The following is a 14,147-nucleotide window of genomic DNA, read 5'->3' on the forward strand; positions in this document are numbered from 1 at the left end:
AAAGTTTCGGGGGTCACCAGTATTGTACCGGGACCACCGGAAGGGTCCCGGGGGTCCACCGGGTGGGGCCACCTATCCCGGAGGGCCCCATGGGCTAAAGTGGGAGGGGAATCAGCCCCTGGTGGGCTGGTGCGCCCCCCTTGGGCCCCCCTGCACCTAGGGTTGGGAACCCTAGGGGAGGGGGCGCCTCCACTTGCCTTGGGGGGAAAGGCACCCCCCTTGGCCGCCGCCCCCTAGGAGATCCCATCTCCTAGGGCCGGCGCCCCCCTGGGGACCCTATATATAGAGGGGGGAGGGAGGGAAGCCGCACACCCTTGCATCCGGCGCCTCCCTTCCCCCTTGCTACACCTCTCCCTCCCGCAGATGCTTGGCGAAGCCCTGCCGGGATCCCTGCTGCATCCACCACCACGCCGTCGTGCTGCTGGATCTTCATGAACCTCTCCTTCCCCCTTGCTGGATCAAGAAGGAGGAGACGTCTCCCTGACCGTACGTGTGTTGAACGCGGAGGTGTCGTCCGTTCGGCGCTAGGATCTCCGGTGATTTGGATCACGACGAGTACGACTCCCTCAACCCCGTTCTCTTGAACGCTTCCGCTCGATCTACAAGGGTATGTAGATGCACTCCTCTCTCTCGTTGCTAGATGAACTCATAGATTGATCTTGGTGAAACCGTAGGAATTTTTTTATTTTCTGCAACGTTCCCCAATAGTGGCATCATGAGCTAGGTCTATGCGTAGTTCTCTTTGCACGAGTAGAACACAAATTTGTTGTGGGCGTAGATGTTGTCAACTTTCTTGCCACTACTAGTCTTATTTTGCTTCAGCGATATTGTGGGATGAAGCGGCCCGGACCGACCTTACGCGTACGCTTACGTGAGACAGGTTCCACCGACTGACATGCACTAGTTGCATAAGGTGGCTAGCGGGTGTCTGTCTCTCCCACTTTAGTTGGAGCTGATTCGATGAAAAGGGTCCTTATGAAGGGTAAATAGAAGTTGACAAATCACGTTGTGTCTTTTTCCTAGGTAAGAAAACGTTCTTGCTAGAAGCCTATTGCAGCCACGTAAAACATGCAACAACAATTAGAGGACGTCTAACTTGTTTTTGCAGCAATTGTTTTGTGATGTGATATGGCCAAAAGTTATGATGAATGATGAATGATATATTGTGATGTATGAGATCATGTTCTTGTAATAGGAATCACGACTTGCATGTCGATGAGTATGACAACCGGCAGGAGCCATAGGAGTTGTCTTAATTATTGTATGACCTGCGTGTCAATGATTTAACGCCATGTAATTACTTTACTTTATTGCTAAACCGTTAGCCATAGTAGTAGAAGTAATAGTTGGCGAGCAACTTCATGGAGACACGATGATGGAGATCATGATGATGCAGATCATGGTGTCATGCCGGTGACGAAGATGATCAATGAGCCCCAAAGATGGAGATCAAAGGAGCTATATGATATTGGCCATATCATGTCACTACTATTTGATTGCATGTGATGTTTATCATGTTTTTGCATCTTGTTTACTTAGAACGACGGTAGTAAATAAGATGATCCCTCATAATAATTTCAAGAAAGTGTTCCCCCTAACTGTGCGCCGTTGCGACAGTTCGTTGTTTCGAAGCACCACGTGATGATCGGGTGTGATAGATTCTAACGTTCACATACAACGGGTGTAAGACAGATTTACACATGCAAAACACTTAGGTTAACATGACGAGCCTAGCATGTACAGACATGGCCTCGGAACACAGAGACCGAAAGGTCGAACATGAGTCGTATGGAAGATATGATCAACATGGAGATGTTCACTGATGATGACTAGTCCGTCTCACATGATAATCGGACACGGCCTAGTCGACTCGGATCATGTAACACTTAGATGACTAGAGGGGTGTCTAATCTGAGTGGGAGTTCATTAAATAATTTGATTAGATGAACTTAATTATCATGAACTTAGTCTTAAATCTTTGCAAAAAATGTCTTGTAGGTCAAATGGCCAACGCTCATGTCAACATGAACTTCAACGCGTTCCTAGAGAAAACCAAGCTGAAAGATGGTGGCAGCAACTATACGGACTGGGTCCGGAACCTGAGGATCATCCTCATAGCTGCCAAGAAAGCATATGTCCTAGAAGGACCGCTAGGTGAAGCACCCATCCCAGAGAACCAAGACGTTATGAACACTTGGCAGTCACGTGCTGATGATTACTCCCTCGTTCAGTGCAGCATGCTTTACAGCTTAGAACCGGGGCTCCAAAAGCATTTTGAACAACACGGAGCATATGAGATGTTCGAGGAGCTGAAAATGGTTTTCCAAGCTCATGCCCGAGTCGAGACATATGAAGTCTCCGAAAAGTTCTATAGTTGTAAGATGGAGGAAAATAGTTCTGTCAGTGAGCACATCCTCAAAATGTCTGGGTTGCACAACCGCCTGTCCCAGATGGACATTAACCTCCCGGACGAGGCAGTCATTGACAAAATCCTTCAGTCGCTCCCACCGAGCTACAAGAGCTTTGTGATGAACTACAATATGAAGGGGATGGTGAAAACTATTCCTGAAGTATTTTCAATGCTGAAGTCAGCAGAGGTAGAAATAAAAGGAACATCAAGTGTTGATGGTCAATAAAACCACCAAGTTCAAGAAAGACAAGGGTAAGAAGAACTTCAAGAAGGATGGCAAGGATGTTGCCGGGCCCGGTAAGCCAGTTGCCCGGAAGAAGTCAAAGAATGGACCCAAGCCTGAGACTGAGTGCTTTTATTGCAAAGGGAAGAGTCACTAGAAGCGGAACTGCCCCAAATACTTAGCGGACAAGAAGGCCGGCAACACTAAAGGTATATGTGATATACATGTAATTGATGTGTACCTTACGAGTGCTCGTAGTAGCTCCTGGGTATTTGATACCGGTGCCATTGCTCATATTTGTAACTCAAAGCAGGAGCTGCGGAATAAACGGAGACTGGCGAAGGACGAGGTGACGATGCGCGTCGGGAATGGTTCCAAGGTCGATGTGATCGCCGTCGGCACGCTACCTCTACATTTACCCACAGGATCAGTTTTAAACCTCATTAATTGTTATTTAGTGCCAGCTTTGAGCATGAACATTGTATCTAGATCTCGTTTAATACGAGATGGCTACTCATTTAAATCCGAGAATAATGGTTGTTCTATTTATATGAGAGATATGTTTTATGGTCATGCCCCGTTGGTCAATGGTTTGTTCTTCATGAATCTCGAACGTAATGTTACACATATTCATAGTGTGAATACCAAAAGATGTAAGATTGATAACGATAGTCCCACATACTTGTGGCACTGCCGCCTTGGTCACATTGGTGTCAAGCGCATGAAGAAGCTCCATGCAGATGGACTTTTAGAGTCTCTCGATTATGAATCATTTGACACATGCGAACCATGCCTCATGGGCAAAATGACCAAGACTCTGTTCTCCGGAACAATGGAGTGAGCAACCAACTTATTGGAAATCATACATACTAATGTGTGCGGTCCAATGAGCATTGAGGCTCGCGGAGGATATCATTATGTTCTCACTCTCACTGATGACTTAAGTAGATATGGGTATGTCTACTTGATGAAACACAAGTCTGAGACCTTTGAAAAGTTCAAGGAATTTCAGAATGTGGTAGAGAATCAACGTGACCGAAAGATAAAGTTCTTACAATCAGATCGTGGAGGAGAATATTTAAGTCACAAATTTGGTACGCACTTAAGGAAACGTGGAATCGTTTCACAACTCACGCCGCCTGGAACACCTCAGCGTAACGGTGTGTCCGAACGTCGTAATCGCACTCTATTGGATATGGTGCGATCTATGATGTCTCTTACCGATTTACCGCTATCATTTTGGGGATACGCTCTAGAGACAGCTACATTCACTTTAAATAGGACTCCGTCTAAATCCATTGAGACGACACCGTATGAATTATGGTTTGGGAAGAAACCTAAGATGTCGTTTCTAAAAGTTTGGGGATGCGATGCTTATGTCAAGAAACTTCAACCTGAAAAGCTCGAACCCAAGTCGGAAAAATGCGTCTTCATAGGATACCCTAAGGAAACCATTGGGTATACCTTCTACCTTAGATCCGAAGGCAAGATCTTTGTTTCCAAGAATGGATCCTTTCTGGAAAAAGAGTTTCTCTCGAAAGGAGTAAGTGGGAGGAAAGTAGAACTCGATGAAGTACTACCTCTTGAACCAGAAAGTAGTGAAGCTCAGGAAAATGTTCTTGTGGTGCCTACACGGACTGGAGAGGAAATTAATGATGATGATCAAGGTACTTCGAATCAAGTTGCTACTGAACTTCGTAGGTCCACAAGGACACGTTCCACACCAGAGTGGTATGGCAACCCTGTCCTGGAAATCATGTTGTTAGACAACGGTGAACCTTCGAACTATGAATAAGCGATGGCGGGCCCAGATTCCAACAAATGGCTTTAAGCCATGCAATCCGAGAAAGAATCCATGTATGAAAACAAAGTATGGACTTTGACAGACTTGCCCGATGATCGGCGAGTGATAGAAAACAAATGGATCTTTAAGAAGAAGACGAACACAGATGGTAATGTTACCATCTATAAAGCTCGACTTGTTGCTAAGGGTTATCGACAAGTTCAAGGGGTTGACTACGATGAGACATTCTCTCCCGTAGCGAAGCTGAAGTCCGTCCGAATCATGTTAGCAATTGTGGCATTCTATGATTACGAGATATGGCAGATGGATGTCAAAACGACATTCCTTAACGGCTATCTTAAGGAAGAACCGTATATGATGCAACCGGAAGGTTTTGTCGATCCTAAGAATGCTAACAAGGTATACAAGCTCCAGCGATCCATTTATGGGCTAGTGCAAGCATTTCAGAGTTGGAACATTCGCTTTGATGAGATGATCAAAGCGTTTGGGTTTATGCAGACTTATGGAGAAGCCTGCGTTTACAAGAAAGTGAGTGGGAGCTCTGTAGCATTTCTCATATTATATCTAGATGACATACTTTTGATGGGAAATGATATAGAACTTTTGGACAGCATTAAGGCCTACTTGAATAAGTGTTTTTCAATGAAGGACCTTGGAGAAGCTGCTTACATATTAGGCATCAAGATCTATAGGGATAGATCGAGACGCCTCATAGGTCTTTCACAAAGCACATACCTTGATAAGATATTGAAGAAGTTCAATATGGATCAGTCCAAGAAAGGGTTCTTGCCTGTATTGCAAGGTGTGAGATTGAGCTCGGCTCAATGCCCGACCACGACAGAAGATAAAGAAGAGATGAGTGTCATCCCCTATGCCTCAGCCATAGGATCTATTATGTATGCCATGCTATGTACCAGACCCGATGTAAACCTTGCCGTAAGTTTGGTAGGAAGGCACCAAAGTAATCCCGGCAAGGAACACTGGACAGCGGTCAAGAATATCCTGAAGTACCTGAAAAGGACAAAGGACATGTTTCTCGTTTATGGAGGTGACGAAGAGCTCGTCGTAAAGGGTTACGTTGATGCTAGCTTCGACACAGATCTGGATGACTCTAATTCACAAACCGGATACGTGTATATGTTGAATCGTGGAGCAGTAAGCAGTTGCAGTTGCAAGCAGAGTGTCGTGGCGGGATCTACATGTGAAGCGGAGTACATGGCAGCCTCGGAGGCAGCGCATGAAGCAATATGGATGAAGGAGTTCATCACCGACCTAGGAGTCATACCCAATGCATCGGGGCCGATCACTCTCTTCTGTGACAACACTGGAGCTATTGCCCTTTCCAAGGAGCCCATGTTTCACAAGAAGACCAGGCACATCAAGCGTCGTTTCAACTCCCTCTGTGAAAATGTTCAAGATGGAGACATAGATATTTGCAAAGTACATACGGATCTGAATGTCGCAGATCCGTTGACTAAACCTCTTCCACGAGCAAAACATGATCAACACCAGAACTCTATGGGTGTTCGATTCATCACAATGTAACTAGATTATTGACTCTAGTGCAAGTGGGAGACTGTTGGAAATATGCCCTAGAGGCAATAATAAAAGGACTAGTATTATATTTCCTTGTTCATGATAATTGTCTTTTATTCATGCTATAATTGTGTTATCCGGAAATCGTAATACATGTGTGAATACATAGACCACAATATGTCCCTAGTGAGCCTCTAGTTGACTAGCCCGTTGATCAACAGATAGTCATGGTTTCCTGACTATGGACATTGGATGTCATTGATAACAGGATCACATCATTAGGAGAATGATGTGATGGACAAGACCCAATCCTAAGCATAGCACAAGATCGTGTAGTTCGTTTGCTAGAGCTTTTCCAATGTCAAGTATCTTTTCCTTAGACCATGAGATCGTGTAACTCCCGGATACCATAGGAGTGCTTTGGGTGTACCAAATGTCACAATGTAACTGGGTGACTATAAAGGTATACTACGGGTATCTCCGAAAGTGCCTGTTGGGTTGACACAGACCGAGGCGGGATTTGTCACTCCGTATGACGGAGAGGTATCTCTGGGCCCACTCGGTAATGCATCATCAGAATGATCTCAAAGTGACCAAGTGTCTGGTCACGGGATCATGCATTACGGTACGAGTAAAGTGACTTGCCGGTAACGAGATTGAATGAGGTATTGGGATACCGACGATCGAATCTCGGGCAAGTAACATACCGATTGACAAAGGGAAATTGTATATGGGGTTGCTTGAATCCTCGACATCGTGGTTCATCCGATGAGATCATCGAGGAGCATGTGGGAGCCAACATGGGTATCCAGATCCCACTGTTGGTTATTGGCCGGAGAGCTGTCTCAGTCATGTCTATATGTCTGCCGAACCCGTAGGGTCTACACACTTAAGGTTCAGTGACGCTAGGGTTGTAGAGACATTAGTATGCAGCAAACCGAAAGTTGTTCGGAGTCCCGGATGAGATCCCGGACGTCACAGGAGTTCCGGAATGGTCCAGAGGTAAATAATTATATATGGGAAGTCGAGTTTCGGCTATCGGGAAAGTTTCGGGGGTCACCGGTATTGTACCGGGACCACCGGAAGGGTCCCGGGGGTCCATCGGGTAGGGCCACCTATCCCGGAGGGCCCCATGGGCTGAAGTGGGAGGGGAACCAGCCCCTGGTGGGCTGGTGCACCCCCCCTTGGGCCCCCCCTGCGCCTAGGGTTGGGAACCCTAGGGGAGGGGGCGCCTCCACTTGCCTTGGGGGGCAAGGCACCCCCCTTGGCCGCCGCCGCCCCTAGGAGATCCCATCTCCTAGGACCAGCGCCCTGTTGGGGAACGTAGTAATTTCAAAAAATTTCCTACGTACACGCAAGATCATGGTGATGGCATAGCAACGAGAGGGGAGAGTGTCCGTCCACATACCCTCATAGACCGTAAGTGGAAGCGTTATGACAACGCGGTTGATGTAGTCGTACGTCTTCACGATCCGACCGATCCAAGCACCGAACGTACGGCACCTCCGAGTTCAGCACACGTTCAGCTCGATGACGATCCCCGGGCTTTGATCCAGCAAAGCTTCGGGGATGAGTTCCGTCAGCACGTTGGCGTGGTGACGATGATGATGTTCTACCAGCGCAGGGCTTCGCCTAAACTCCGCGACGATATGACCGAGGTGGAATATGGTGGAGGGGGGCACCGCACACGGCTAAGGAACGATCCGTAGATCAACTTGTGTGTTATGGGGTGCCCCCTGCCCCCGTATATAAAGGAGGGAGGGGGAGGTGCGGCCGGCCCCCTTGGGGTGCGCCTGGAGGAGTCCTACTGCCACCGGGAGTAGGACTCCCCCCTCTTGCCTTGGTGGAGAAGGAAAGGGGGAAGGGGAAAGAGGAAAGGGGGGCGCCGCCCCCCTTCCTTGTCCTATTCGGACTAGGGGGGGAGGGGGCGTGCGGCCTGCCCTGGCCGGCCCTCCTCTTCTCCCTCATGGCCCACTAAGGCCCATTAACCCCCGGGAGGGTTCCGGTAACCCCCCGGTGTTCCGGTAAAATCCCGATTTCACCCGGAACCTTTCCGATGTCCAAACATAGGCTTCCAATATATCAATCTTTATGTCTCGACCATTTCGAGACTCCTCGTCATGTCCGTGATCACATCCGGGACTCCGAACAAACTTCGTTACATCAAAACTCATAATAAAACTGTCATCGTAACATTAAGCATGCGGACCCTACGGGTTCGAGAACTATGTAGACATGACCTAGAACCATTCTCGGTCAATAACCAATAGCGGGACCTGGATGCCCATATTGGTTCCTACATATTCTACGAAGATCTTTATCGGTCAAACCGCATAACAACATACGTTATTCCCTTTGTCATCGGTATGTTACTTGCCCGAGATTTGATTGTCGGTATCCAATCCTAGTTCAATCTCGTTACCGGCAAGTCTCTTTACTCGTTCCGTAATGCATCATTCCGTAACCAACTCATTTGGTCACATTGCTTGCAAGGCTTATAAAGATGTGCATTACCAAGAGGGCCCAGATATACCTCTCCGACAATCGGAGTGAGAAAACCTAATCTCGAAATACGCCAACTCAACATGTACCTTCGGAGACACCTGTAGTACTCCTTTATAATCACCCAGTTACGTTGTGACGTTTGGTAGTACCCAAAGTGTTCCTCCGGTAAATGGGAGTTGCATAATTCTCATAGTTACAGGAACATGTATAAGTCATGAAGAAAGCAATAGTAACATACTAAACGATCAAGTGCTAGGCTAACGGAATGGGTCATGTCAATCACATCATTCTCCTAATGATGTGATCCCATTAATCAAATGACAACACTTTTGTCCATGGCTAGGAAACATAACCATCTTTAATAAACGAGCTAGTCAAGTAGAGGCATACTAGTGACACTATGTTTGTCTATGTATTCACACATGTATTATGTTTCCGGTTAATACAATTCTAGCATGAATAATAAACATTTATCATGAAATAAGGAAATAAATAATAACTTTATTATTGCCTCTAGGGCATATTTCCTTCAGTCTCCCACTTGCACTAGAGTCAATAATCTAGTTCACGTCGCTATGTGATTTAACACCAATATTCACATCTGCATGTGATTAATACCCATAGTTTACATCATCATGTGATCAACACCCAAAGGCTTTACTAGAATCAATAATCTAGTTCACATCGCTATGTGATTAACACCCAAAGGGTTTACTAGAGTCAATAATCTAGTTCACATTGCTATGTGATTAACACCCAAAAGAGTACTAAGGTATGATCATGTTTTGCTCGTGAGAGAAGCTTAGTCAACGGGTCTGTCATATTCAGAGCCGTATGTATTTCGCAAATATTCTATGTCCACAATGCTCTGCACGGAGCTACTCTAGCTAATTGCTCCCACTTTCAATATGTATCCAGATTGAGACTTAGAGTCATCTGGATTGGTGTAAAAGCTTGCATTGTTGTAACTTTTACGACGGGCTCTTTTATCACCTCCATAATTGAGAAACGTCTACTTAGTCCTCACTAAGGATATTCTTGACCCATGTCAAGTGATCTACTTATTAGATCAAAATTGTATTCCTTTGCCAAACACAGAGCAAGGTATACAATAGGTTTGGTTCACATCATAGCATACTTTATAGAACCTATGACTGAAGCATAGGGAATGACTTTTCATTCTCTTTCTATTTTCTGCAATGGTCGGGTCTTGAGTCTTACTCAACTTCACACCTTGTAACACAGGCAAGAACTCCTTCTTTGACTGTTCCATTTTGAACTATTTCAAAAATTTATCAAGGTATGTACTCATTGAAAAATCTTATCAAGCGTCTTGATCTATCTATATAGATCTTGATGCTCAATGTGTAAGCAGCTTCACCGAGGTCTTGCTTTGAAAAACTCTTATTCAAGTATCCTTTCATGCTATCCAGAATTTCCATATCATTTCCAATTAACAATATGTCATCCACATATAATATTAGAAATGCTACAGAGCTCCCACTCACTTTCTTGTAAATACAGGCTTCTTCAAAAGTCTATATAAAACATATGCTTTGATCAACTCATCAAAGCGTATATTCCAACTCCGAGATGCTTGCACCAGTCCATTGATGGATTGCTGGAGCTTGCACACTTTGTTAGCATCTTTAGGATTGACAAAAACTTTCTGGTTGCATCATATACAACTCTTCTTTAATAAATCTATTAAGGAATGCAGTTTTGACATCCATTTGCCAGATTTCATAAAATGTGGCAATTGCTAACATGATTCAGACAGACTTAAGCTTCGATACGAGTGAGAAAATCTCATCGTATTCAACACCTTGAACTTGTTGAAAACATTTTGCAACAAGTCGAGCTTAGTAGATAGTAACACTACTATCTATGTCCGTCTTCCTCTTGAAGATCCATTTATTTAACATGGCTTGCTGATCTTCGAGCAAGTCAATCAAAGTCCATACTTTGTTCTCATACATGGATCATATCTCAGATTTTATGGCCTCAAGCCATTTCGTGGAATCTGGGCTCATCATCGCTTCCTCATAGTTCGTAGGTTCATCATGGTCTAGTAACATGACTTCCAGAACAGGATTACCATACCACTCTGGTGCGGATCTTACTCTGGAAGACCTACGAGGTTCTATAGTAACTTAAGTTGAAGTTTCATGATCATCATCATTAACTTCCTCACTAATTGGTGTAGTAGTCACAGGAACAGATTTCTGTGATGAACTACTTTCCAATAAGGGAGCAGGTACAGTTACCTCATCAAGTTCTACTTTCCTCCCACTCACTTCTTTCGAGAGAAACTCCCTCTCTAGAAAGGATCCATTCTTAGCAATGAATAACTTGCCTTCCGATCTGTGATAGAAGGTGTAGCCAATAGTTAACTTTGGGTATTCTATGAAGACGCACTTCTCCGATTTGGGTTTGAGCTTATCAGGTTGAAACTTTTTCATATAAGCATCGCAACTCCAAACTTTAAGAAATGATAGCTTAGGTTTACTGCTAAACCATAGTTCATACGGTGTCGTCTCAACGGATTTAGATGGTGCCCTTTTAAACGTGAATGCAGCTGTCTCTAATGCACAACCCCAAAACGATAGTGGTAAAACCGATAAGAGACAGCATAGATCGCACCATATCCAATAAAGTGCGGTTACGACGTTCGGACACACCATAACGTTGTGGTGTTCTAGGTGGCGTGAGCTGTGAAACTATTCCACATTGTTTTAACTGAAGACCAAACTCGTAACTCAAATATCCGTCTCCGCGATCAGATCGTAGAAACTTTATTTTCTTGTTACGATGATTTTTCCACTTCACTCTGAAATTCTTTGAACCTTTCAATTATTTCAGACTTATGTTTCATCAAGTAGATATACCCATATCTGCTCAAATCATCTTGTGAAGGTCAGAAAATAATGATACTTGCCGCGAGCCTCAACACTCATCGGATCGCATACATCAGTATGTATTATTTCCAATAAGTCAGTTGCTCGCTCTATTGTTCTGGAGAACGGAGCCTTTAGTCATCTTGCCCATAAGGCATGGTTCGCAAGCATCAAGTGATTCATAATCAAGTGATTCCAAAATCCCATCAGCATGGAGTTTCTTCATGCGCTTTACACCAATATGACCTAAACTGCAGTGCCACAAATAAGTTGCACTATCATTATTAACTTTGCATCTTTTGGTTTCAATATTATGAATATGTGTATCACTACGATCGAGATCCAACGAACCATTTTCATTGGGTGTGTAACCATATAAGGTTTTATTCATGTAAACAGAACAACAATTTATTCTCTTACTTAAATGAATAACCGTATTGCAATAAACATGATCAAATCATATTCATGCTCAACGCAAACACCAAATAACACTTATTTAGTTTCAACACTAATCCCGAAAGTATAGGGAGTATGCGATGATGATCATATCAATCTTGGAACTACTTCCAACACACATCGTCACCTCACGTTTTTACTATTTTCTGTTTATTCTGCAACTCCTGTTTCGAGTTACTACTCTTAGCAACTGAACCAGTATCAAAATGCCGAGGGGTTGCTATAAACACTAGTAAAGTACACATCAATAACATGTATATCCAATATACCTTTGTTCACTTTTGCCATCCTTCTTATCCGCCAAATACTTGGGGCAGTTCCACTTCCAGTGACTAGTCCCTTTGTAGTACAAGCACTTAGTATCAGGCTTAGGACTAGACTTGGGCTTCTTCACTTGAGCAGCAACTTGCTTGCTGTTCTTCTTGAAGTTCCCCTTCTTCCCTTTGCCATTTTTCTTGAAACTAGTGATCTTGTCCACCATCAACACTTTGATGTTTTTCTTTGATTTCTACCTTCGCCGATTTTTGCATCGCGAAGAGCTTGGGAATTGTTTTCGTCATCCCTTGCATACTATAGTTCATCACGAAGTTCTACTAACTTGGTGATGGTGACTAGAGAATTCTGTCAATCACTATCTTATCTGGAAGATTAACTCCCACTTGATTCAAGCGATTGTAGTACCCAGACAATCTGAGCACTTGCTCACTAGTTGAGCGATTCTCCTCCATCTTTTAGCTATAGAACTTGTTGGAGACTTCATATCTCTCAACTCGGGTATTTGCTTGAAATATTAACTTCAACTTCTGGAACATCTCATATGGTCCATGACGTTCAAAACGTCTTTGAAGTCCCGATTCTAAGCCGTAAAGCATGGTGCACAAAACTATCAAGTAGTCATCATATTCAGCTAGCCAAACGTTCATAACGTCTGCATCTGCTCCTGCAATAGGTCTGTCACCTAGCGGTGCATTAAGGACATAATTTTTCTGTGCAGCAATGAGGATAAACCTCAGATCACGGATCCAATCCGCATCATTGCTACTAACATCTTTCAACACAATTTTCTCTAGGAACATATCAAAATAAACATATGAAAGCAACAACGCAAGCTATTGATCTACAACATAATTTGCAAAATACTATCAGGACTAAGTTCATGATAAATTTAAGTTCAATTAATCATATTACTTAAGAACTCCCACTTAGATAGACATCCCTCTAATCTTCTAAGTGATTACGTGATCCATATCAACTACACCATGTCCGATCGTCACGTGAGATGGAGTAGTTTCAACGGTGAACATCAATATGTTGATCATATCTACTATATGATTCACGCTCGACCTTTCGGTCTCCGTGTTTCGAGGCCATATCTGTATATGCTAGGCTCGTCAAGTTTAACCCGAGTATTCCGCGTGTGCAACTGTTTTGCACCCATTGTATTTGAACGTAGAGCCTATCACACCCGATCATCACGTGGTGTCTCAGCACAAAGAACTTTCGCAATGGTGCATACTCAGGGAGAACACTTCTTGATTATTAAGTGAGAGATCATCTTAAAATGCTACCGTCAATCAAAGCAAGATAAGATGCATAAAGGATAAACATCACATGCAATCAATATAAGTGATATGATATGGCCATCATCATCTTGTGCTTGTGATCTCCATCTTCGAAGCACTGTCGTGATCACCATCGTCACCGGCGCGACACCTTGATCTCCATCGCAGCATCGTTGTCGTTACGCCATCTATTGCTTCTACGACTATCGCTACCGCTTAGTGATAAAGTAAAGCAATTACAGGGCATTTGCATTTCATACAATAAAGCGACAACCATATGGCTCCTGCCAGTTGCCGTTAACTTCGGTTACAAAACATGATCATCTCATACAATAAAATATAGCATCACGTCTTGACCATATCACATCACAACATGCCCTGCAAAAACAAGTTAGACGTCCTCTACTTTGTTGTTGCAAATTTTACGTGGCTGCTACGGGCTTAGCAAGAACCGTTCTTACCTACGCATCAAAACCACAACGATAGTCTGTCAAGTTGGTGCTGTTTTAACCTTCGCAAGGACCGGGCGTGGCCACACTCGGTTCAACTAAAGTGAGAGAGACAGACACCCGCCGGTCACCTTTAAGCAACGAGTGCTCGTAGCGGTGAAACCAGTCTCGCGTAAGCGTACGCGTAATGTCGGTCCGGGCCGCTTCATCTCACAATGCCGCTTAACCAAGGTATGACATGCTGGTAAGTAGTATGACTTATATCGCCCACAACTCACTTGTGTTCTACTCGTGCATATAACATC

This window comes from Triticum aestivum, chromosome 2B, assembly GCF_018294505.1.
Source record: "Triticum aestivum cultivar Chinese Spring chromosome 2B, IWGSC CS RefSeq v2.1, whole genome shotgun sequence".
NCBI classification, from domain to species: Eukaryota; Viridiplantae; Streptophyta; class Magnoliopsida; order Poales; family Poaceae; genus Triticum; species Triticum aestivum.